The sequence below is a fragment of the Lissotriton vulgaris genome, chromosome 11, assembly GCF_964263255.1.
Source record: "Lissotriton vulgaris chromosome 11, aLisVul1.2, whole genome shotgun sequence".
Taxonomy (NCBI): Eukaryota; Metazoa; Chordata; class Amphibia; order Caudata; family Salamandridae; genus Lissotriton; species Lissotriton vulgaris.
This window is the reverse complement of record NC_141699.1, coordinates 678,985,015-679,011,097: the sequence shown is the minus strand read 5'-3', so window position 1 is coordinate 679,011,097 and position 26,083 is coordinate 678,985,015.

Here is a 26,083-nt window from a genome sequence, read left to right as displayed (position 1 = left end):
TGGAGTGACAAAATATTACCTGAGGCCCGAAAGAAGGACGGCGCACCAGCCTAACAGTCTAGGAGATAGAGAAGGTCTTGAGCTTAGGGTGCAGGTGCTGTGCCTAAGGTACCTGTATTAGACTAGAGTGAACTACACTGGTGCACTGCCCTGGACACTGGACAGGATAGTTAACTTGCCAAGGAGGGAGGGGGCCCTATCCTGGGCTCTTCACCCTCCGCCTGGGACGACTCCTGGTGGCCTCCCGCACTGGGCACCGCACCCAAACCGACAGACCATGCACGCAACCTGGGCTTCATCCTGGACTCCTCCCTCTCCATGACCAGGCAAGTCAACAACGTCTCCTCGGCGTGCTTCAACATCCTACGCATGCTACGGAAGATCTTCTGGTGGATCCCCACCGAGACCAGAAAGACCGTCACCCAGGCCCTCGTCACCAGCCGACTGGACTACGGCAACGCCCTCTACGCCGGTACCACCGCCAAGCTCCAGAAGAGACTCCAGCGGATCCAGAACGCCTCAGCCAGACTCATCCTCGATATCCCACGAACCAGCCACATCTCCGGACATCTGAGAGACCTTCACTGGCTCCCCGTCAACAAAAGAATCACCTTCCGCCTCCTCACCCACGCACACAAAGCCCTACACGACCAAGGCCCGAGCTACCTCAACAGCCGGATCAACTTCTACGCTCCCAAACGCCACCTCTGATCAGCCAACCACGCCCTCGCCGCCGTCCCCCGCATCCGAAGAGCGACTACAGGAGGAAGGTCCTTCTCCTACCTGGCCGCCAAGACCTGGAACTCCCTCCCGGCCGACCTGCGCCTGACCCAAGACCACCTCTCCTTCAGGAAGAAGCTGAAGACCTGGCTGTTCGAGCAGTAGCGGCACCCCCCCTCCCCCAGCGCCTTGAGACCCTACGGGTATGTAGCGCGCTCTATAAGTGTCACTGATTGATTGATTGATTGATTTGTTTTTCTGCAAGGGCTGCGACACCGCAGCTCCCCAGTGGGAGTGCTTCATCGCACCATCGTTGATGAACAATAAGAGCCTACCAGGGAGGCTCTGAAGGACACTGGGTGACATTTGCCCCCTTGCACTGTTGTTGCAATAGTGACCCTAGATCGCGAATATTTATTTTTCCTTGTGACACACATAAATTGCCCTTGAAGTTTCCCAAATGTATCCCTTGGTCATCCTATCCCTGATGATGAGCAGCCCTTTGTGGCTCCGTGTCCCACCTGAGACGGGCCTGTTGATCCTCTTGGTCCACTAAGGGTAAAATAGTGTTTGTCATAATAATTTTGCTTTCCCTGCTAGTTGTATTCAGGGTGCTGTTCCTACTAGAAGATAAATATCCTGTGCATGTATGTATTAGTACTACGCCAGCACCTCAAGAAACATATTTTTGGTACCTTAGCTCCCACAAAGCAGGACACCGGAAGTCCTATAAGGACAATGTTTTTATTCAGTCGTTGCACCAAACACATGCTGTTTACAATAGGATGAAATGTTGGGTGTGTGGGTTGTTACCTTTTGTCACGCATCGAAGTGAGAACTTGCTGCCTTTACCCTTATCCTAGTTTACTAGCTGTGAGGGATGGTTCACATTACTTAGTTTGATCCGCTCATTCTCTCAAGTTGACTCTTTTTTTTTACAGAAAGTAATACTGAAGTTTGAAAAGATTTTAAATTCAGTTTCCAACAAAACTACTGTAAAACAGTTTCACTGAGTTTTGTATCTTAATAAAAAGTAAGTGAAGTAATGTAATAAGCATGATAATGTTATGTTATGTTAGGGATTGCTTGTATAGCGCCTATCACCGCCGGTCTCTAAGCGCTTAACCAGAAAGAACATAACACACTAATGACCCGAGAACCTCAGTTGTTTCACCTCCTATGATGTCATGAAGGCCTTTCTGGAAAAAGAAATGTGCACACCTGGTTATGTGTACTTGTAATTCAAGAGTAACTTAGACATGTATTTTATAATAATTCATTTTCCACCCATAGAGATCTGATTGATGTCATTTATTCTTTATGTATCTTTGATATTTCTTCTTTATAGTTCTGTTTCTAGTTTTTCCTTTTTTTTCCTTATTTTATCTTTTTTACATATATATACTTTTACTTTTTTAGTTTACAAAAGACATTTATACATACAACACATTAGGATAATTTCACATAAAATCTGTATCCTTTAAAACAACATCCTCTCTCTGTTTGAAACTTAATATAAACACAGAATTAATTCCTTCAACGCGTTTCGGCGGTCGCCTTCCTCAGGAAATCTGCCTTGTTCTTTGCTATAATAACCGTGGCTTATTTGTCAGGACGTCGCGGCTTCCAATAGATTTATTTTTTGTACTTGTACCAGATTTAACAATGAACCGGGCCTTTATTTCTCAATTGTTGGTTATCATTATCTGTACTTGGTTGTCTGTCCGTTTTATATCCAAAGTGACAACACTGCTTCTATTTTGTCAAAAAACGGTACTCTGGATATAAAGATTATTTCCTGTAGATAGTTAGTGTGCTCCGTTAAATATACTGCCTCTTTCAGTTTAGCCGGTTATGATGTCCGGTTGCCATTAAAGATGTAAAGGCCTGCACCTAATTTAGCGGTGATATATGACCTTAAGTAGATTTTTAAGGTTGTGTACTTTTATTAGTTAGCCCAGCTCAACAGAGTTTACTTCTTGATAGCCCCGGATTTTGCTTCATTACAATCAGCCATCTGTCTGTTGCTTTTACGGATGAGGTCCTCGATGTGCCACCAGATCGGATTCGGGTCTCAAAGCCGCTCGTTAACTAAAGCCTTTACATAACAGGCTATCTGGCGCCAAAATTACGTATTTGATGCGTCCTCTCGCGAGACTACGCATTGAAGTGGTGCGGCCTATTCTGTTTTCTCGTCGAAACTAAAAAAGTAAAAGTATATATATGTAAAAAAGATAAAATAAGGAAAAAAAAGGAAAAACTAGAAACAGAACTATAAAGAAGAAATATCAAAGATACATAAAGAATAAATGACATCAATCAGATCTCTATGGGTGGAAAATGAATTATTATAAAATACATGTCTAAGTTACTCTTGAATTACAAGTACACATAACCCGGTGTGCACATTTCTTTTTCCAAAAAAATACTTTACCTTGCTAGGGTTCATCCTTTAAGGCAGGGGCCCCATTTTTCCTATAAAAATGAAGGCCTTTCTGAAAAGATAAGTTTTTAGTTTCTTTCTGAAAGGTAGAAGTTGCGATTCCGCTTTCAAGGTAGGTGGAAGCTCGTTCCACAGTTGTGGAAGGAGCACGGACAGGGCCCTGCCTCCTTTGGTCTTTAATTTGAACCTAGGTTGAAACAGGTTGGAGGTTGTTCCTGAGCGCAGTAGCCTCCCCGGAGTGTAACTCTTTAGACGTTGCTTAATGTACTCTGGGGCTTTCCCAAAGAGTGCCTTATGGGCCACACAGAGACATTTGAACTGCACTCGGAATTTCACTGGGAGCCAGTGCAGCTTCTGAAGCAGTGGGGTTACATGCGCGTTTCTAGGCAAAGAATGGATCAGCCTGGCCGCATCGTTTTGTATTACCTGCAGCTTCCTCAACAGCTTCTGTGGTAGGCCTAGGTAATATAGGATAATATGAACTAAAAAAAAGTTCACTCCTTAGAACACAAAGGCACCAGTTACTGTTCCTTGACAATGAATGTGTATTCCCAGCATAGGTCCCCACCTGGCGTTTTCCCTGGAGATGGGCGGTTTGGCTGAGTGTTCTTGAATACTTGCCTCAGGGAGGCAGATTGAGGTAGAAAGACAAATAGAAGAGAAATAGACAGAGATATGTTCTCGCAGGCCAATATACCAGAATATTACCAATCCTTCCAAGCACGCAATGTCATCGAAGATAGGCCCATACCCCTGGCAGTGGTAGATGTACCGGCTCCTCCCATACCCCTAGCGGTGGTAGATGTACCGGCTAGTGGACAAAAAACAATGTACTGGAATGCAATCCAAAATAGTTACAGGTGGCAGAGATTTGTTCAAGCATTCTACTAATTTTTCTATTTTCATCAGTTTGACACCCTACGTTTGACGGGTATTCCCAGATTGGGATCAAGTTATCACTATTTCATAGTAATCAAGCCATATCTCACTAAAGCGGTGCAAGTAAGTTGAACCCTGTCTGGATTTTCTTGTGTTCGTATCTGGAACGAACATGGCCTGGCAGCTCAGGCTGCACTGTTTCTATTGGAGTAGGCCCAAGACTGATTTGCATTTGACCTGTTTCTGTGTAGGGTAAGCTAGTAAGGCAAAGAAATAACAGATTGGCATAAAGCTAGAGTAGTTACCAATGGCTGAGAATAATTCAAGCTAATAACAGTAAGGGCTGGCTCTAATCAGTAAGCTTGAGCCTGAAAACAAGGAACATGAGAGAATTGCCAATACTGATACTACATTTATCTCAAATATGTAGCCAAAGTACAGACCACAGTTCAATACTTTGGTTTGCTATTCAATAGCTGTTTATTCAAAGATAATTTGGTAATGCACATTTTGAATTTAGTGTCATCAAATCAACCAATTTTCTAGAACAGTGAGGACACAGCCAGTGAAATAAAACCTCATATATACCATCAGTCATAACTCATCATCCATATCACAGTCAAACCACTTACATTCAAACAATCAACCTAGGTACCTCACACACTCTGGGAAAACAAAAAACCAGCCAAAATTGGTTGATTTGATGACACTAAATTCAAAATGTGCATTACCAAATTATCTTTAAATAAAAAGCTATTGAATAGCAAACCAAAGTATTGACCTGTGGTCTGTACTCTGGCTACATATTTGAGATAAATGGAGTATCAGTATTGGCAATTCTCTCATGTTCCTTGAGAAAAATTCAAGCCATTTCACACATCAACTTACTATTTTCTTCAGCTTTCTTCTTATGAGAAGTATCACTCACAAGGTCAGTTGTGAGAGTGTTCTTCCACTTCTCATCACATATACAGTTGTTTTCAAAGTCAGGTGGTGGAAGGCTTTAGTCAAGCTGCTTTACCTACTAGCTTTCTAACAAGACTAAAAATGTAAAAATTGTAGATTTATTCATCATAACTTGTTTTTTTTTCTTTTTTTTCAGAAATTGCCATACCAGGAAGACATATCCATGTAGTGTTTCAGATTGTTATGTTTTTCATTGTTGACCTCGTTTTTTCTTGACGTTTTGCACTTTTGGTCATCTATTTTTCTTTTCTTTCTTTGCTGTTTCCCCATTTCCTCATTGGTACCTTTGTGACTTGAAGGGGACGGGGGGTTGGGGGGGGGGGGCACCGTTGGATTTGCTCACAGCCAGTTATAGTTGTATAAATTTTGCAATTTGAAAATAAAAAAATAAAAAAAAATAACTATGTTATTGTGCATATAAAGTTTCCTTTTCTGCTGTTCATTATTCGGCCCGGTGTGGGTCAATGAATTCAGCATAGAAAGGTAAGTGGGAGCAATCTACTTTTAATAACATTATGTATGAATGGCATGTGGTTTTCCAAGGTGTGGTTTGCCATGACAGGGTTCAAGAGAGAATGTACAACATCTTTTCCTCTTAAAACTTAGTACCTGCAAAAACCACGTCCTTGAATGAGTTGGAGAAATAGATTGCCAGAGACAAAGGTTTGGCTTTTATGATACTTAAAGTCCCAATGGCAATGGCCCTACAGATGCATCCACTATACCAACTTGATAGGAAGTGTAACTAGACATAATATATTGTTTTTATAGCTCTTTTTAGGTTGAGTGTGAGCCAGCGCACAAGCGCTGCTCTGCGAAGAGCTATGATAGTCCAGTACGGAGAGAAGCTTTACCCACTCCCCCGCCCTTATTTTTCATTGTGTGCTTGTTCTTTGTAAATGCTGTCTTCTGATTTATTATGAGGCTTGTTTGTCCCTCCTTAGTACAGCCATGTCATCATCTCCCATCGCTACTGGCCTCTTTACTTGGTTCTTACAGAGGGCGTGTACTATTTCCTTTAGGAGCCAGAGCCCCCAGCGGGAGATGGACCAGGTAAATGTGGAGTGTTTAGAGGGGCACATGTAGCGTCATGCAGCTTTTCAAATAACATAGGGGGATGTGGGGTCTAGAGTTGTGCAACACAACATGTTTTGGTGCCTTCTACCTCCTAACATTGTCGTGCCTTCTTCCCTCTCCACCCTCCCTCCCATTGTCCATGCCTTTCTTTCCCCTCCCCACCCTACTGCCCGTTGTCTGTGCCTTCTCCTCTCCTGTGTCCCCGTCCACCCGCCCTCCCAGTATCTGTGACTTCTCCCTCAACCTCACTACCTATGTCTGTGCCTTCTCCCCTGACCTCCCTCCCATTGTCTGTGATGCCAAGTTGCCAACCATTTGCAATGCAATAGGTCTTGCGTAAATTGGAGACCTATAGCATTGCAAATGCTTTTTTTATTGTTGTTAAGAAAGCGCTTGATGAGCGCTTCTCACTCCCATTAAGCACAGTGAGAGAGCTAATTTGCCTACTCTAGCATGGGCCACCACCATGCGTGCAGAGCTGCACTGCCCAGTAAAGACTCAAGCCACGGAGTGCGGCCGGCACCAAGGAGTTAAAGGCGTTGCCTGGCAACCACACCGAAGGGAAGCTACCGGCCGTCCTGCAGAGAGCCCCCCTTGGGGCGGTCCCATCTACCAAGGGAGGCATGACTGATTCCCAGTCGCTCTGGGAGCCTCCACCAGTATGCCGTGGACAAAGGGATGCCACCAGGATCGACCGACTCCTATGTCATGAAAGGCCAGAGCGGATCAAGGAGCAGTTCCGGTGAGTTGCTGGGCCGGGTTTGCGTGAAGCTGAGGTTGCCTGCAGCTGAGCCAATCAATCAATAAATCAATTAATCAGGGAATTGTAAGCGATCTACTCACCTGTGAGGGTCTCAGGATGCTGAGGGGGTCCAGAGATCTGTTTAGCCGAAGAGCCAGGTCTTGAGAGTCTTCCTGAAGGGGAGGGGCCGCGTCTGATGTCTGCCGGTAGCTCGTTCGAGGTCTTGGCTGCAATGTGAGAGAGGAATCTTCCACCTGCTCTGACTCTGTGGATGTGCAGGGTTTCGGCCAGTGCGAGGTTGGAAGATCAGAGGTTTCTTTTGGGCACGTGGAAGTGGATTATGTCAAGGTCTTTGGGTCCGTTGTTGTGTAGGCATTTGTAGGCGGGAGTGAGGATTTTGAAAGTGACTCTTTTCTCCAAGGGGAGCCAGTGGAGACTTCGTAGGTGTTGACTGATGTGTTTGTGTCGGGGGATGCCGAGGATGAGTCTGGTGGCGGTCTTCTGTATTGTCTGGAGTTTGGGGAGTAGGCACTTGTTGATGCTGGTATAGAGTGCGTTTCCATAGTCCAGTCTACTGGTGATGAGTGCGTGGGTGACTATCTTCCTTGACTCGGGGGTATCCACTTGAAGGTCATGCAGAAGATTCGGAGCGTGTTGAAGCAGCTGGAGGTGACGGCGTTGATCTGTCGGTTCATGGTGAGTGATGGGTCGAGTACGATGCTGAGGTTCTTGGCGTAGTCTGAGGGGGTAGGTGGGCTTCAGAGGATGGTCGGCCACCACGTGCAGTCCCATGAGGAAGGGGTGGTACCGATGACAAGGACTTCTGTCTTCTCGGCGTTGAGCTTCAGGCAACTATTGGTCATCCAGACTGGGACATCTTGCATTACTTTCTGGAAGTTGAGTTTGGCAGTGGAGGGGTCTTTGGTGAGGGAGAGGATGAGCTGGGTGTCATTGGCGTAGGATAGGATGTTGAGGCTGTGTTGTTGGACGATGGCTGCGAGGGGGGCCATGTAGATGTTAAAGAGGGCAGAGCCAAGGGCGCGCAGCAGCTGCAGGGATCAGTTCAGCCAATATTGGAGCCCGGTGGAGGTCTCCAGTGGGGAAAGCCAAAATGGGCCCTTCCCCAAACGTATCCTTGCTGTTGGTAATCGCTGTAGGGGTCTTGAGAGGGGGACACGAGCTACAGGACGGGAGGAACACCCGTTCTCGCTCAGAGTACTCTTGTGAAAACTACCTTACCTCCTGTGTAAGCTGCACAGGAGAGCTGTGACTCCCTAGTGAGGGTGCCAACATTCCATTTTATTAAGGTTGGCCCCAATAGGGGGTTCTCTCCAGAGTGGCTTCTTTTGAAATGTGCAGCTGATAGCTATTCCAGAAAGGGTGCCAGGTGTCTAGCCCATGACACTTCGGGGTTGGCAAGCTGTCTTATGTGATCGTGGTCCGATATGTACTTTACATGTTGCAAAAATGATTATTGCCTCAAATGTGATTTGATAAGTGCCAAGTGGCACAGTAGTATATGTAGCTGTGGTCTGATGTGCTTTGAGGCCTTCTTTATGACAAGCGCTTAGTGGCGCAGGAATTTATGTTGTGTGATTTATCCTATGTGTTTCCCTTGCATACTTTATAACAAGCACCCAGTGGCGCACTGATTTATGTTATGTGGTCTAAATGTGTTTTGCATGCTACTCAGTGATTTATGGTCTAATGTGCCTTGCTTATGCGTATATAATACAATGGCTATTTTTATATATCCTTGTGTGCAGTCTCTTTTGTGGTGTGCCTAGTGTGTCACTGGTGTGTGTATGTTGCGCAAACGCTTTACACATTGCCTCTGGGATAAGCCTGACTGCTCTGCCAAGCTATCAAGGGGGTGAGCAGGGGTTATCTTAGGTGTGTAACTCCCTTACCCTGACTAGAGTGGTGGGTTCTGCCTGGCTTAGGCGTACGCCCTAGCCTACCAGAAACCTCATTTCTAACACTGGCTTTATTTGCTTAAGGCTATCCAGCTTCACTTTGTCCCTGCCGTTGCCCAAACCTTGTGTACTGTATTCTTCCACAAACCCCCTTTCTGTAAACAGGCCTTTAAATCTTGTTCGTATCTTGTCACATTTCCTGAGTATTCAAAGACAAAGGTCAAAAGTCAAGCTCTCTGTGGAAGGAGCTTTGTGTTTCCTTTTCTTTCTATGGCTTCAAAGTGAAAGAATGTATGCGACAATCCTGCTGAGTACCCATGTAAGGGGAGACAATGTGGGATGCTTTTTTGTGTAGCACACAGAAAACAAGCATTTGAATTGCAATACGTCTTGCATTACTGAAAGTTTGAGATATTAGCATTGCAAATATTAATGCAAAGTCAATTGCTCAAACTTGCAGTAATGTGAGACTTATTGCATTTCAAATGCTTGTTTTACTTGGAACTGTGACTTCAAGGTTGCAAGACAGAAGCTAATAAATGACACAGCAACAAATAAGATACCATGACACAGGTGTGTAGTGGGACCAGTGGCACTGTAAACATACATGGAAACAGAAAGAAAGAAAATGTGAGGCAAATAGAGTGAAAGCGGAAAAGGATGGGAAAAGAAGAAAGCAAAAAGAAGGGAAAAAACAGGAAAGAAAAAAGGAAACAGGAGACAAACAAGGTTGTGAAGGAGGAAAGTAAATGGAAAGAAGGAAAGAATAATAGAAAGAATAAACGAAGGAAAAGGACAAAAAAAGAAGGAAAAGAGAAAGGAAGGAAGGAAACATTACTTGTGGGAAAAACTCCCCCATACCTTCGTACGATTCTCTCACTCTCTCTGCGGCATCCTCAAAGTTCAAAGTGGGCAATATTTTATTTCTCTGATACTCCTTTGCCTATGATAGATACAAAAACGTTTAAACCTGATGTGTTTCTGCATCAAAAAGTGTGGATGAAATTAGATCTATTTTAGGTAGATACGTTAATCGGTGGGCTGATTAGTCATAACACAAATGGTCAATTATCTCTCCAAAAAAGGAACATTTTCACACAGTGAAATTGTTGAAAATCGACAATCATTATAATTATATTGAACTATGCTTCATGAAAGATAATTAATAGTATTATTAGTATTACTTTCTACATAGGTTGAGACCACGAATCAGTTAATCACCTGGAGGGCCCTGAGGTTCACTATGCACTGATGGGCGGGGTCTCTGTGATTCAGCCGTTGATGAAGGCTTCATCTCCTAAAACGGAAATAGCAACATTCTACAATTCAGGGTGAGGGGTCACGTCAGCTACCGCCCTCATCCACTCAGCGCAGAGTAAAATAATCCCACCAAACTACCAGATGCGTCCATTACAATTTTGAATGACATTTTGAGGCAGAGGTTTGGCTTAAATCGTGTGTAGGACATTCAGCCACAGACTTACAAAACGAGAGCTCAGTCTGGCAGGAGTGGGAGCTGCAAATAAAGATGGAAAAATAAAGTATGTGACGTGCAGGATGCAAACTGTATGCTGTATACCTGAACCTCTAAGGTTCACATATTTATTCACGAAAATAAAGTTCCACCCATTGTTGTTGTTATAAGGTGAATGTTTCTAAAAACTGGATAAGTCTGACAGCATTACTATGGCAATTGAAGTTCAAATAACCTCTGCAGAAGTACATTTATTGTACATTGTAATATGTATACACATAACTCATCAATGTAACGCGAGAGTAGTAATTTCGTGTGAATTCACCTTGCACTCAGTAAAATCAAATAATATATTTTAGCAACACTATAAATAAATAATAACAATTCAGATTAGAAATAATCATTAGTTAGTGTCCAAACTAGAAAAAAATAAGAAATATGAAACATCGATTTAATTATACAATGTCTTTGAATCCATACTAATAAATGAATACAGAGAGCGTTGAATGTATCTTCTCTTTCTATGTTAGACATACCCTAAACCCAGATAGTCATATCATTTGGGATGTCATATGAAGTCATAGGAGTGCACTGGGGATTTTGGTTGTGAGCTCACTATAACTGGTCGATTTCAGTAATTGTTTGGTTTTGTTCCATAGCTTGTTCCCAGTGGTGGCTGCCACAAACAAGCAGTGGTGAGCGGTTGAAGGGGGTGTGGGGGAGCACAGGAGGGAGTGTGGGGCAGAGCTGGAGCACAGGAGTGGATGTGCAGTGGGAAATTTAATAATAATAACAAAAAAGAGACTCGCCTGAAGCTGCTGGCCGCCTCCTGCTTTGCGCCTCAGTCTTCTTGGTCCCAGCAGTCCCTGTGACAGCATTTCAGACTCCCATGAAACCCTGCGCTGCTCTCATTCTTGTTTGTCGCTCTGCTCAGGATAGGGAGTCTGTGTTGTTTCTCCAGTTCTCCAGTGCAATACAAAGGAGAAACCTAAGTGCCGCCGGACAAACACGGAGGGCCTGATTCACAGAACTAACTTAAGACAAAATCCTAACCTTACTATCATTTTGGTATTCACAGAAGGCACTTAGTCATTTTGGTATTCACAGAAGGCACTTTTCAATGCATAGCATTTTGCGATTTCTTAATTGCGATTCCTTAATTTTCCGCAGTTAAGAAATCGCAAAGTGTAACAATGTTGCATGTGGGGACTCATTTCTGTGAATACCGAAATGAGTAAGTACCTTCTGTGAATACTAAAATGAGTAAGTGCCTTCTGTGAATACCAAAATGGTAGCAAGTTTAGGATTTTGTTTTAAGTTAGTTCTGTGAATCGGGCCCACATGCATTTATAACTGTACCAACCATTCCTTCCATGTCCCTGGCCCCACCCCTCCCTACAGCACTGGCTCAGACCCAGTTATCGTTTTATTTTTCAGTTGCTGGCTCTGAGCCAGTGGGGCGATGCTCCCTTGAGTAGACATTTTGTCGGGGAATTCCTAAGTTTCTCAAACCTTTCTCGGAAGATTCCCAAAATCCGTTTAGACTTTGTAATAATATCCTTTATAATTATACCATGAATATCACAGGCAGAATATCAACGGGACAAAATATCATGACAAAAATATTGAGGGAGAAAATTTCGAACAGTACATCTTATAGATTTTCTATATGTCACTCCAATTATAAGTACCTTGGTGATATACATATCTCAAGGATAGGTAATCCTTACCTCCCTCTCTGCACTTACCACCACATGCATCAACCTATTTAGGAAGTGCAAACGGTGCGAATCGGTGAATTCGGCCGTTTGCACTTCCTAAATACGTTTTTGGGATGCATCATGCATTTTTGTGAAATTCGCTATTTTTAGCGATTTCCAAAAATGCGATTGCTTTTAAGGAATCGCAAATTTGCGATTCCTTAAAAGCAATGCATGATTGTTTTTCTAATTGCGAATTAGCAATTAGGAGGTGCAAATTACCACGAGGTTGAACCTCGTGGTAATTTGCGAAAAGTTTTGAAAATGCTCAAAAATGCATTTTTTAAACTTTCATGTTTCAGACACACATGTCCTTATGACATGTGTGTGTGAAACATGCACTTCAAATTAAATTTCTGGGGTGCAGGGGGGGTCCTTTGGACCCTCCTCTACACCCTTGGAATGCATTAACAAATTGCGATTTTCTAAAAGAAAATCGCAATTTGTTAAAGCCTTCCCATTGATCCCTATGGGCCTTTTGGCCCATAGGAATCAATGGGAATTGCGAAATCGCACTTTGGAATTCGCATAATATTTGGGATTCAGTAAAAATTGCGATTTTTACTGAATCGCAAATAATTTGCGAAAATATACATGCATCCCATTTTGCGAATTCCAAACTGCGATTCCCTATTTTTCGCAATTTGGAATTTGCAAAAGGCCGGGATGATGCATGTGGCCATTACCTCCAATATTTTTTCCCTTGATATTCTTGTAATGTTATTCTGTCCCGTCAATATAGTGCAATATAAATGTGTGTACTTATGCCCCTAGGCGCCAATAGATACGAATATCTAACATGCTCAGCAAGCTCTGGGCATGGGACATGCTCTTCAGCCATGCTCTTTGACCAGTACCCGTACCGATAGAGCTCACTAAGCACAGTCAATTGCCATGCTCAGTGAGATATGGTTTATGGTGTGGCTTTCCAGAGCCCATAAAGCATAGTCTTTGATTTTGACCAGCAGGCTAAGTGCCGGGTATACCCACTCAGTGTTTTACATCAAGATAATGATGGGTACAGTTTTTGTAGGCTGCTTGGGCAGGAATATCAGGTACATAAGAAGGCCACAAGTCACATTGTAAGGCTAGCACCTGCTAAGCATGACCAGAGGACAGTCCCTAAAGGAACTGTTGGAAGGTGGACTAAAGTGCAACCAGACCCTTCTTTGGACAATCAAAGGCCATGAATTGTGAACAGTGAGGGCAGTAATCGGAACTTCTCAAAATGTCTGTTAACAAAACTCAAAAATGTAACGTCTCCAGAGATGTATATCACATCTTTTTTCGAAAATATTCTTGGCTTATAGGTTTCGGGTGGTAAACATACATCCTTTTAACAATTGTTTTTCTTATGGGGCCTTTAATATTTTTATAATGTTAGTTAGTTCATAATTATAGAAGAGAACAATAACTTTATTAACATGGTCTTTGCAACTGAATATATGAGGATAAATGAGAATGGTACCCTTAAATTCAGGATGAGTCACATTTTGCATAGCTAAATGAATGATTTTTTCATCGGGTGATCCTTTGCCACCACACTTTCACTAGTATTCTATTCCAACATAAGCCCTTGATGCCACCAGTTTGTAAGCCTTAGATGTGCAAGTATTCCAGAAATGGAAGGGACATCTATGCCTGTGATGCACTTCCAAGCAGTTCACAGAATTTGATCAAACTGTTATGATGAGATTGAATTTCCTTATTTCAAAATGACAATTTAGACAGTAACAACCCTTTCTTGAGGCTTTGAAGAAGTTTAAGTAAGGGCTTTACACTGAAGTCCCCCAAAATACTCACAGCATCTCTGTCCCCTCGACTTATTGTTAACTATGCAGAAACAGCTACCAGGGACAAGATCGACCCCAAGGGTCCCCTTTGAAGTGAAGAATTATTGGTGGAATCAATGTTTCCAGACCTAATTTCTCCCCAACACCTGGTATTTTATCTTCTCCCTCTGATTTTTCAGACAGATATCACACATTTTTGTTGGTGAACTCTTCAGGTAAAAGATCGGCAGAATCGGACTGCCCTATAGGGTAATATGGCAATGCAGAAGGCCGCATCTGTCAGGCCAGTGTATGGGCCATTTTCAGATCTCACTATCTCTTCAAGACATGCTGTATCTAGAACATGGGATTGAAGCACCTCCCATGTTTTCTTTTGGCTCCTGTTATTGCCTTTCGTAAATAGCTGCTTCTGATTAGTCAATATGGTTAATTCATCCCGTCTTTTGCTGTTTCCCCCTCCCAGCAGACTATCCCTGTTACATTTGTGTAAATGTATGTTCCTTTGTGACACTACTTTCTTTTTTGTATGTCTCGAGAGCTCACTCTCGCCTGGGCATCAGAGAGCACACATAGGAGGCTGCAGGGGGATACCTGATGCTTCGCTTGCTTTTAATGTTTCTGAGTGTCTTTGGTGCTTGTTTAAATTTCCATCTATGATCCAGCCACCTGCCAATTATCGGTCCCTCGTTCTCATGTTACTCTTTCCCTTTCATCGCTTTCTTCCTTGTTTTGTTAATGTTGTGCTTTTTTGATGTCACGCTCTCTTGTTCGCTACATTTGTAATATTTTTGTTTTGTTAATGGTGTGCTTTTGTTTCTACATTGGAAAATATACATTTGTTGATGTTGCTCTTGTGCATGGCCGCTGGGTTGGTAGTGCCTGGATGCATCCCCCAGGGCAGATGAGTTCCTTAAGAATCGTCAGACCGACATGCTGCTGAGCCTTCCCGCCTTGCAAGCAGTACAGGGTGTTCTGGTGCTTGTAGTTCCGGCCACCCACCTCTTGCGCGTCTTGCGCCACGGGGCAGGTGAGGTCATTAAGAAGCATCTGACCGCAGTCCCTTTATCGACAGATATCGTGGGCCACGCCCCGCAGACCCTCAATACTCGGGTGGCGTATAGGGAATACATGGTTGGCTGTTTGTTGTGGACAACAGGTCATGTGCTTTAACACTACGTGTACGTCATCCTGACGAGGTCCTGCACCAGATAAAGGCTCATTGCAGTGTCTGCCACAAGATAGAATGAGGTCAGCGTGTAGGGGTGGAAACTAGGGTGACCAACTGGCATTGGTGCAAATTCAGGACGGTGAGTGTTAAAATTCAGGACAAAGGGTCAAAATTCAGGACACAAATTCAGGACAGGAGGTCAAAATTCAGGACAAAACTTCAGGACAATAGGTACGTTTTAGAGACACATCAGAGGTCGCTCAATAGTATATAAGTAAGCCCAGCCATTTCCAAACATATTCAACCATTTGCAAACCTATCCATCATGTATCCTTCCATCTATCATTTCACTCATCCATTCCTTCATCCATCCCCTCATCCATACTTTCACTCATCCTCCATTATCCATCCATCCATCCACCCTTTCACCCTATCCATCTGTACACTTATCCATCCACTCTTCATCCCATCCATCCATTCACTCATCCATTCAGCCATTTACCCTTTCACCAATCCAGCCATCCTTTCACTTACTAATCCTTCCACCCATCCACTCTTTTAGTCATCCATCCATCCTCCCTTTCTCTCTCCATCGACCCTTTCACTTAGCCTTCCTTCCATCCATCCATCCATCCATCCATCCACCCACCCATCCATCCATCTACTCATCCACTCATGAATCCATCCATTGGCCCTGTCACTCATCCATCTATCATTTCACTCCTTCACACATCTATTCATCCTTTTGTCCATCTACCCTCCCTTTCACTCACTCATCCATCCTTACACCCACCCTTTCACTAATATGTCCATTCATTCACCCTTGCACTTATCAATCCATCCATCATTTCACTCATCCACCTACCCCCCATCATCCACCTACCCACCATCCACCCACCCACTCATCCATCCTTTCACCCACCCACCATCCAATCCACTGGTCCATCCTTTCACCCACCCACTATCCACCCACCCACTCATCCATCCATCCTTTCACCCACCCACCCACTCATCCATCCATCCATCCTTTCACCCACCCACTTATCCATCCATCCATCCTTTCACCCACCCACTTATCCATCCATCCATCCATCCTTTCACCCACTCTCCATCCATCCATCCTTTCACCCACTCATCATCCATCCATCCATCCATCTATCCATCTGTCCTTCCCCTCATCATCCATCCATCCTTCCCCTCATCATCCATCCATCCTTCCCCTCATCATCCATCCATAGTTTTCCCTCATCATCCATCCATCCTTCCCCTCATCATCCATCCATCCTTTTTCCTCATCATCCATCCATCCATCCATCCATCCATCCCTCCCCTCATCATCCATCCATCCTTCCCCCTCATCATCCATCCATCCTTTCACCCACCCCCTCATCATCCATCCATTCCCTCATCATCCATCCATCCATCCATCCTTTCACCCACCCCCTCATCATCCATCCATCCATCCATCCATCCACCCTTCCCCTCATCATCCATCCTTTCACCCACCCCCTCATCACCCATCCATCCTTCCCCTCATCACCCATCCATCCTTCATTTCCCTCATCATCCATCCATCCATCCCCTCATCATCCATCCTTTCCCGTCATCCATACATCCTTCCTCTCATCCATCCTTCCTTTCATCCATCCATCCTTCCCCTCACCCATCCATCCATCCCATCCATTTATCCTGCCCCTCATCCATCCATCCTTCCCTTCCATCCATCCATCCTTCCCCTCATCCATTTATCCTTCCCCTCATCCATCCATCCTTCCCCTCCATCCATCCATCCTTCCCCTCATCCATCTTTCCCCTCATCAATCATCCAGCTACCCTTCCACCCATACATCCAGCTATTTCCATCCTTCCCTCACTCATCAATCCATCTATCCTCTCTCATTATCCATTTATTCAATCTTTCATTCATCCATTCACCCTTTCACTAATTCATCCAGCCATTCACACATCCCTTCACTTACTTACTCGCCCACCTTTCCATATTAATTTTGAGCTGAGCCCTTTTGAGAAGAGGCCCATCAAGAACTTCACCCTCGCTGCAGGGGCCGTTCCAGGACTGGGACAGAAGCCACCCAGGGCAGAGACAGGATCCACCACAGGAGGGGACAAGAGCCATCACAGGCGGGGGGGGGGGGACAGGATCCACCACATGGGGGGACAAGAGCCATCATTGGAGGGGGGGGACAGGAGCCACCACAGGCAGGGGGGGACAGGAGCCATCACAGGCGGGGGGGGTGGACTGGAGCCACCACGTGGGGGGACAGGAGCCATCCCTGGCGGAGGTGGACTGGAGCCACAACATGGGGGGACAGGAGCCATCACAGGCGGGGGTGGACTGGAGCCACAACATGGGGGGACAGGAGCCATCACAGGCGGGGGTGGACTGGAGCCACCACATGGGGGACAGGAGCCATCACAGGCGGGGGTGGACTGGAGCCACAACATGGGGGGGCAGGAGCAGGAGTCATCACAGGAGAGGGAACGTGATCCACCAGGGTGGGCACTGGGGTGGGCATGCAGTATTCTAGTATCATCTTGGGCTTCTCGCCCCCTCCTGCACAAGACACCGAGAAGACAGGCTCTCTGTCCAAAATGCCATCCCCCACTGTGACATACAGTACTTACAGGAGATACTCTAAGAGAACTGATTGAACTGATTGTCCTCCATACTTTGTTAATCAGTGTGGGTGCGATTGTGCCATCTCTTTATTGTATTACATTATGCATGTTTGAAGAACCGAGGTTTGCTTACAAATTAGTGACAGTAATTAAGCTCGGTGAAGAGAAGGTGTAATCGGGGGTGTAATCTGGCCGAGTCTAGGATGTTTGGGGCCCTGGGTAGAAATGGAATGTGTGAGCCCCCCTCTAAATAGCAGATACAAGACGCATTCAGGACTGTTTGCATGTGAATGGATGCCCCCTGCTCCTGAACCTGCAGCCCCTCCCTCTGTCACCTTCAAGGACCTCTTAACAGCTCATCAAGGGCTGGAGGTGTGAGGGTTGCCATCCCACTGTGCCTCTACAGTGCTGCTGGGGGTCTGAGCTTTCATACAGCATCGGAGTCAAGAAGGGAGGTGGGGGCAAGCTGTGCCCGGTTAAAATTACGGACAAATGGCGTCCGTTAAAGAATCCTTCACGGACAACGGACAGACGGCCGAAATTATGGACTGTCCGTGAAATTTACGGACGGTTGGTCACCCTAGTGGAAACAAATAACAAACATACAATCTTAAGCGTTTTGATCTTGAAATGGTGTTTCCGGTGACTGTGACATTGCAGATAGAATTCTAAATATCGTAATATCGTTCAATTAAAAACTGAGCTGTGTGTCCTTTCTTCTGCTTTAGTAGTGCTACATAAAGGTGTGTGTGTGCAGCTGTCTTAAGGTGCTACCACAAACGGCCAAAGAGGGGGTAGATTGTGGGTATGGTACAAAGGAGTACCTAAATGGCAAAGTAAATGACAGTTGTTATTCAAAAAAATCATTATTCTGGACCTGTTGTTGGTGACATCATCTACATCAGCAGGGTGGTGGGTTAGGTCATTACCTCGATTCTTCCTGCCACAGCATCATGTTTCCAAAACTGCTCTTCCACATGACAGGCTAATGCATTCTGGGAGTTGTGTCCTTGGATGGCCGTCACTGACATTTATGAAGACAATGTTGCAGAAAATAGTGTCAGGACGGCAACCAACAGTGGCATTACACCAGGTGGTAATCGTAGTGGGCAGGAAGAGACAAGGTGGCAGGGAGTCCTTATGCTTTGCCACTCCACTCAAAGAAAATAAAATATATTGGGCAGTGAAGGGCAATGTTCCCTCTAATTTTTTCCCTCTGTGTGCAGCACTGTAAGGTCTGTGTGCGCTGCAGCCAAGGCTACGTGCGCCCATAACTCGACCGTGCGTGTGGTTGCAGCAAAACATATCGTGTAGATTGTGTGAATGTTCATGTTAATCGCAGTGCCAGTCATGTGCTGCAATTACCATGAATACTTTCTCAGAGGCACACAATATGCTCCGCACAGGGCTGTCCTTAGTGCTGGTGGCGTCCTGTGTGACGAAATGTGTTGGCGCACTCCAATGACCACCCCTGACAGTGATTCCCTCACTATTACCCTTTGACAGTGCCCCTCAAGGTCTCCATTACCACTCTCTCTGAGATGTATTTATTTTGTTTTATAATGTCTCTCATACTAGTGTAGGGTTTACTTTACATTGCACAAATATTAGAAAAAGACAATCAACCATTTTTTTTTGCAAACAGATTTTATTGAGTTTTCTAATAATCACTATCACATTTATCAATACAACTTTAGATTAATTTGTCTAATTCCTATTATGATATTGCAAAGAAACGCCCCACAGAAGTAACACATTTATCAATGGCATCTAATAGCTTGGCCCCATCGGTTTACTACTAGGGCATCCACAGCTGACTTAACAACTCAATAATTACTCATTTGCTTAGGTGTAACTTCACAGTTCCTGTGTATCTATTCAAAATATCCCCAACTGTCTCCCCACGCCCGTCCCTCCCACCCAGGATTGTCACATTAGGCCCTTCATTATGCAGCCAGTACAATGGCAGAACACCACTTTTGTCCATGATCTCAGGTATAGTCTCAATGATCAACCTTACCATCAGAGGGGACACGTTAAACATGCATTCACTGCTTTTGCTAATGTTGCACTGTTGCAGCGAACACTTCCCAGCTGCTCAGCCATCCACTGCTTCTCTCTTCAGTTATCAGGACATGGGGGGGGGGCAACACGCTCCCAACCATCATTCATGCTGCGGCTGGGCCATCCCGCATGCCAGCTCACCAGCAAGACCTCCCAATGGCGAATCTCTGCCTCCACACACAGTTCGCTTCTTACCGGGCTGCAGGGAGATGAAACAACAGCTGCCGTCTAATGTATCTGCACTACGGCGCACAGCCAGGAGTCTCCGGTCTCAACTGGGTGCCGCCTCTGACATAGGCCTCTCCACTACCCAGCCACGAGTGCAGTCCCCGTCTTCGCCTCGCTGTGACGGGTGTGAGGGGTCTACCAGGTCTTCCGCCAACACCTTTCAAAGTGCGGCGTCTCTGCTTCCGGCCCACTCTGCTGAGCATCGTGGGAGATACTCTTGGCCTCTGTTGCTTAGGGTCCAGTCAGAACATCGAGGGCTAGCTGCTCCTCCCTTCGTCAGCCGCCATCTTATATTGCTCTGGGCGGCTCACTATCAGTTCATAGCGAGCTGTTTTTTCTCTACCAGGCAGTCCGCTTAGCTGCAATAATGAGAGCAACCCACTCCCAGGACAGTCCACCGTTCAGTAGTCACAAAATATATGTGCCCGTAGCTCAGGGTAATCATTTACCGGGGGTATGCCGGTCTTAGCTCCGAAGCCTGCCTCATCTCACATCGGCAAGAAATGTTTCATATGACAGAGGACTGCAAGGTATAGGAGTGACATGTCATTCATACTGATAGGCCGTATAGTTTAAGAGTGCTTTGTCTGGAGAAGCACAAATTCAGAATTTAAAATGTAACACCATGGTTAGGATTTCTCTTTAATAAGAAGCACTTTGTGCCCAAATGAACCCTTTTTGCAACATTAGGATAATGAATGGCAGGGGGAAAAGAATCATAACGCTCTAATCTATACCTTGCAGTATGCATGAAGTTCTTTGATGACAGTTAATAGTTAACTGTTCTATATTAGGAATTTAACTTATAAACGGCAAGTAACAAAATTACCTCTCTGACGTAAGTATTAACCCGCTAACTAATCTTCATTCTGTGCCCTTTGTGATCTGCATGGTACACGTTCTTTGCAGCAGGCATATTAACCCTCTGCGCTACCGTAAAACTAGAGAAAATTCCCATCCCTCTGATACAAGAAGTAACATTACACCTACAACAAGCCAGTACTGTTGGCTTTGTCAATGGTTCTTATTTGCATATGATAAATAAGCACCAACGATGACTTCGTTGTAAATAACATTGCAAATGCTTCAGTTCTAACATGATGACATTGAAATAACTATAACGAATCTCTTTGTAGTTACATAAAAGACAGTGAAGGGTGGTTCTGCCTAAGCGTGGGCGGAAAATCCGTTCCGCTCGCGGATTTTGCGGATTTTCGGGAAATCCGCAATCCGCGAGATTTGCGGATTTCCCGCAAAATCCGCAAATTCGCACGCAGCGGATTTTTTTGGCGGCGCGCGGCGTTGGTGATACAATTTTTGCGGCGCGCGGCGTTTATCATCGTTTGCCGAGTTGTTTTTTTCGATAGTTTGCGAGTGCTGCGCCATTTTGGATCTTGCTGTGTGATCCCGCGGGAATTGGCGAGCGCGATTACGTCATCGCGGCTTGCCAGCGAGAGTTTGTCAACGCGAGTACGGCGAGATCACGTCTCGCGGTACTTCGCAAATTGCGAGATTTGAGATGCGGCGCGCGAAAATATAAATTTGCAATTCTGCACAAGAAATCCACCAGCAAGCAGCATAAACCTTCTAGAAATGATGATTTTTATGTGAATAACTCCTTAGTTTGACATTTGCCTGCACTTTTTTAGCGAGGAGTCCATTTTGGGGAGGGGGGCAGGGGGGTGGGAGGAAGGAAGTGCCCCATAGTCTTCAACTTCCTGTTCCTGTTCAGCAGGCTCCTCCCAGTGCTTTGTCCATCTCCTGGTCACTTTTCATTCGGATGTGGACCTGGAAGGATTACCTTTTGTGGATGCTGCTGGATCTTTGGATTTGAGGCCTTTTTGACTTTCTTTGGATCACTGTTGGATTAGAAATTTTACAAGTAAGTTTGTTTGGGGCATTACAGTTGCTGCAACTAAAATTTTGGGATTTTCGATTTTTTTGCTGTTTTGGGGCCTTTTCCCAGGGGTACTCAGTGGTGGGTGGACTGATTCTTTCTGTGGGTTGTCTTGAATTTAAACATCATGGAGGCCATAGATGAATTGGGATTGTGCTGATTTTTCTGTGTTTTTCGATTTTTTTTTTTTGTAAAATTTTGTGTTTTTCGATTTTTGACCTGTTGTTGGGGCCTTGACCAGGGGTAGTGAGTGGTGCATGGGGCCTAGTCTTTCTGTGGGCTGTCTTGAATTTAAACATCATGGATGGAATGGGATTGTGCAGATTTTGCAGTGTTTTTCGATTTTTGGGGGTGTTCATGGGGAGGGACATGCCATGTGGCTGGTGGCCATTTTGAGTGCAGCTACAGGCACTGGCCATGTGCTGGCAGGCAAGTGGCCATTTTGAATGCAGGCTTTGTTGTTAGGCCTCCAACCATTTTGCCTACTTTTCAACCTTTATTTATGCCAGGGGTAGTGAGTCTTGCATGGGCCTAGTATTTCTGTGGGTTGTCTTGAATTTAAACATCATGGAGGCCATAGATGAATTGGGATTGTGCTGATTTTTCTGTGTTTTTCGATTTTTTTTTTTTGTAAAATTTTGTGTTTTTCGATTTTTGACCTGTTGTTGGGGCCTTGACCAGGGGTAGTGAGTGGTGCATGGGGCCTAGTCTTTCTGTGGGCTGTCTTGAATTTAAACATCATGGATGGAATGGGATTGTGCTGATTTTGCAGTGTTTTTCGATTTTTGGGGGTGTTCATGGGGAGGGACATGCCATGTGGCTGGTGGCCATTTTGAGTGCAGCTACAGGCACTTGCCATGTGCTGGCAGGCAAGTGGCCATTTTGAATGCAGGCTTTGTTGTTAGGCCTCCAACCATTTTGCCTACTTTTCAACCTTTATTTATGCCAGGGGTAGTGAGTCTTGCATGGGCCTAGTATTTCTGTGGGTTGTCTTGAATTTAAACATCATGGAGGCCATAGATGAATTGGGATTGTGCTGATTTTTCTGTGTTTTTCGATTTTTTTTTTTTGTAAAATTTTGTGTTTTTCGATTTTTGACCTGTTGTTGGGGCCTTGACCAGGGGTAGTGAGTGGTGCATGGGGCCTAGTCTTTCTGTGGGCTGTCTTGAATTTAAACATCATGGATGGAATGGGATTGTGCTGATTTTGCAGTGTTTTTCGATTTTTGGGGGTGTTCATGGGGAGGGACATGCCATGTGGCTGGTGGCCATTTTGAGTGCAGCTACAGGCACTGGCCATGTGCTGGCAGGCAAGTGGCCATTTTGAATGCAGGCTTTGTTGTTAGGCCTCCAACCATTTTGCCTACTTTTCAACCTTTATTTATGCCAGGGGTAGTGAGTCTTGCATGGGCCTAGTATTTCTGTGGGTTGTCTTGAATTTAAACATCATGGAGGCCATAGATGAATTGGGATTGTGCTGATTTTTCTGTGTTTTTCGATTTTTTTTTTTGTAAAATTTTGTGTTTTTCGATTTTTGACCTGTTGTTGGGGCCTTGACCAGGGGTAGTGAGTGGTGCATGGGGCCTAGTCTTTCTGTGGGCTGTCTTGAATTTAAACATCATGGATGGAATGGGATTGTGCTGATTTTGCAGTGTTTTTCGATTTTTGGGGGTGTTCATGGGGAGGGACATGCCATGTGGCTGGTGGCCATTTTGAGTGCAGCTACAGGCACTGGCCATGTGCTGGCAGGCAAGTGGCCATTTTGAATGCAGGCTTTGTTGTTAGGCCTCCAACCATTTTGCCTACTTTTCAACCTTTATTTATGCCAGGGGTAGTGAGTCTTGCATGGGCCTAGTATTTCTGTGGGTTGTCTTGAATTTAAACATCATGGAGGCCATAGATGAATTGGGATTGTGCTGATTTTTCTGTGTTTTTCGATTTTTTTTTTTTGTACAATTTTGTGTTTTTCGATTTTTGACCTGTTGTTGGGGCCTTGACCAGGGGTAGTGAGTGGTGCATGGGGCCTAGTCTTTCTGTGGGCTGTCTTGAATTTAAACATCATGGATGGAATGGGATTGTGCTGATTTTGCAGTGTTTTTCGATTTTTGGGGGTGTTCATGGGGAGGGACATGCCATGTGGCTGGTGGCCATTTTGAGTGCAGCTACAGGCACTGGCCATGTGCTGGCAGGCAAGTGGCCATTTTGAATGCAGGCTTTGTTGTTAGGCCTCCAACCATTTTGCCTACTTTTCAACCTTTATTTATGCCAGGGGTAGTGAGTCTTGCATGGGCCTAGTATTTCTGTGGGTTGTCTTGAATTTAAACATCATGGAGGCCATAGATGAATTGGGATTGTGCTGATTTTTCTGTGTTTTTCGATTTTTTTTTTTTGTACAATTTTGTGTTTTTCGATTTTTGACCTGTTGTTGGGGCCTTTTCACCAGGGGTATTTGAGTCTAGCATGGGCCTAGTCTTTCTGTGGGCTGTCTTGAATTTAAACATCATGGAGGCCATGGATGGAATAGGATTGTGCTGATTTTGCAGTGTTTTTCGATTTTTGGGGGTGTTCATGGGGAGGGACATGCCATGTGGCTGGTGGCCATTTTGAGTGCAGCTACAGGCACTGGCCATGTGCTTGGCAGGCAAGTGGCCATTTTGAATGCAGGCTTTGTTGTTAGGCCTCCAACCATTTTGCCTACTTTTCAACCTTTATTTATGCCCAGGGGTAGTGAGTCTTGCATGGGCCTAGTCTTTCTGTGGGTTGTCTTGAATTTAAACATTATGGAGGGCATGGATGGATTGGGATTGTGCTGATTTTGCAGTGTTTTTCGATTTTTTTGTGCTCTATAACTGAACTGATGTTCCTCTGTCTTCCATTTTTTTTAGGTGCACAAGACTCAAGAGAACCACCAGTGCCAGGAAGAAGTCCTGCAGCGGTGTGTGTGTGCAGCATAACGTCACGCGACGTCACGTCTGGCCTCAGACAACTCTACAATTCGTGCAACTGCGGCCTGCTGTCTGACCTGCTCTGAAGAAGATGGCCCCAAAGAAAGTTCTCCGTAGCTCCTCTAGCAAGAAAGTTGCTAGTAAGGAGCAGAAGAAGCAAGTTACCAAGGAGGCTGGTGTGTCACCCGCCACTTTTTTTGGGAGCAAAAGAAAAAGTACGCCTGCAGCAGCAGGATCTGCTGGGGACCAACCTGAGAGCAGCACCCCTGCTCCATTGGGTTCAGTGCCTCCACCACCACGCCAACTTAAGTCAAAGCCCTTGAGTGCTTCAGAGGCAGTCAGTGTACTTCTCCAATCACCATCGACCAGTGATGTTGGCTCATCGCAAGAAAGTAGCAGCAATGTCCCTGAATCAACACAGGTTGTTGTAACTCATCTGACAAGTGTTGAACAACCACAGCCGCAACAACAACACCATGTGCAAGTACACGCCCAAGTACATGTGGAAGGAGAGGCAGCAAAAGGAGATGCGCAAGCAAAGGTGCATGGACGTTCACAAGTGCCCACAATAGTTGTTCCTCCCGAAGTAGGGGCACATTTGGAAATCGACAATGAAGCTGAGGTATCATTGGAAGCCACTCCTCCTGATGATCATTCATTGTCTTCCACATCCCTAGCAAGGAAAAGATCAAGGGGGGTGTCTACATCTTCTTCAAGCCCACCTCGTTCTGGTGCAAGTGATCTGTCTTGGGAACCACGACAACTGCGGTCTGACAGTGAGGCAGAGGCACACCATGATCTGCCACCGGTACCTAAGCGTAAAAGGAAGGTCGTCCAAAAACTCAAACCTATGGAGTGTGATGAGGCTCAACAAGAAGTGACAGATACTGCTGGTGATGAAGCCTCTCACGATGACGACGAGGCAGTCATCACAAAGGTCACTGCAGCCCCACCGGGCATGCAGCAAAGAGACATTTTGACCCTATCCCGAGAAGCTGCTGAGCGTGATGATGATGTCGGCGAGGAGGCAATGGAAATGGAATCATTAGATTTGGAGTTAAGTAGTACACCAAAACCTACCGCTTCCATATTTCTTCCTCGCAAGAAGGTACCCACCTCGTCCTCGACCTCAATTCGTGGTGGTGAAAGTGCAAAACGTACTGAAGTTCGGCAATCCACATCCTCCACTTCATCTGTCATTAGCAGCAGGACCACCACCACCAGTATCGACGCCTCCTCCGGCGGCGGCCCCCGAAGACATTTCAAGTCTCCAGTTTGGGACTTCTTTAGTGTTTGCCCAAAAAAGGAAAACGTAGCCATTTGTAGCCTTTGTAAGCTTCGATATAGTCGTGGTAAGCTTGGTTCTAACTATGGT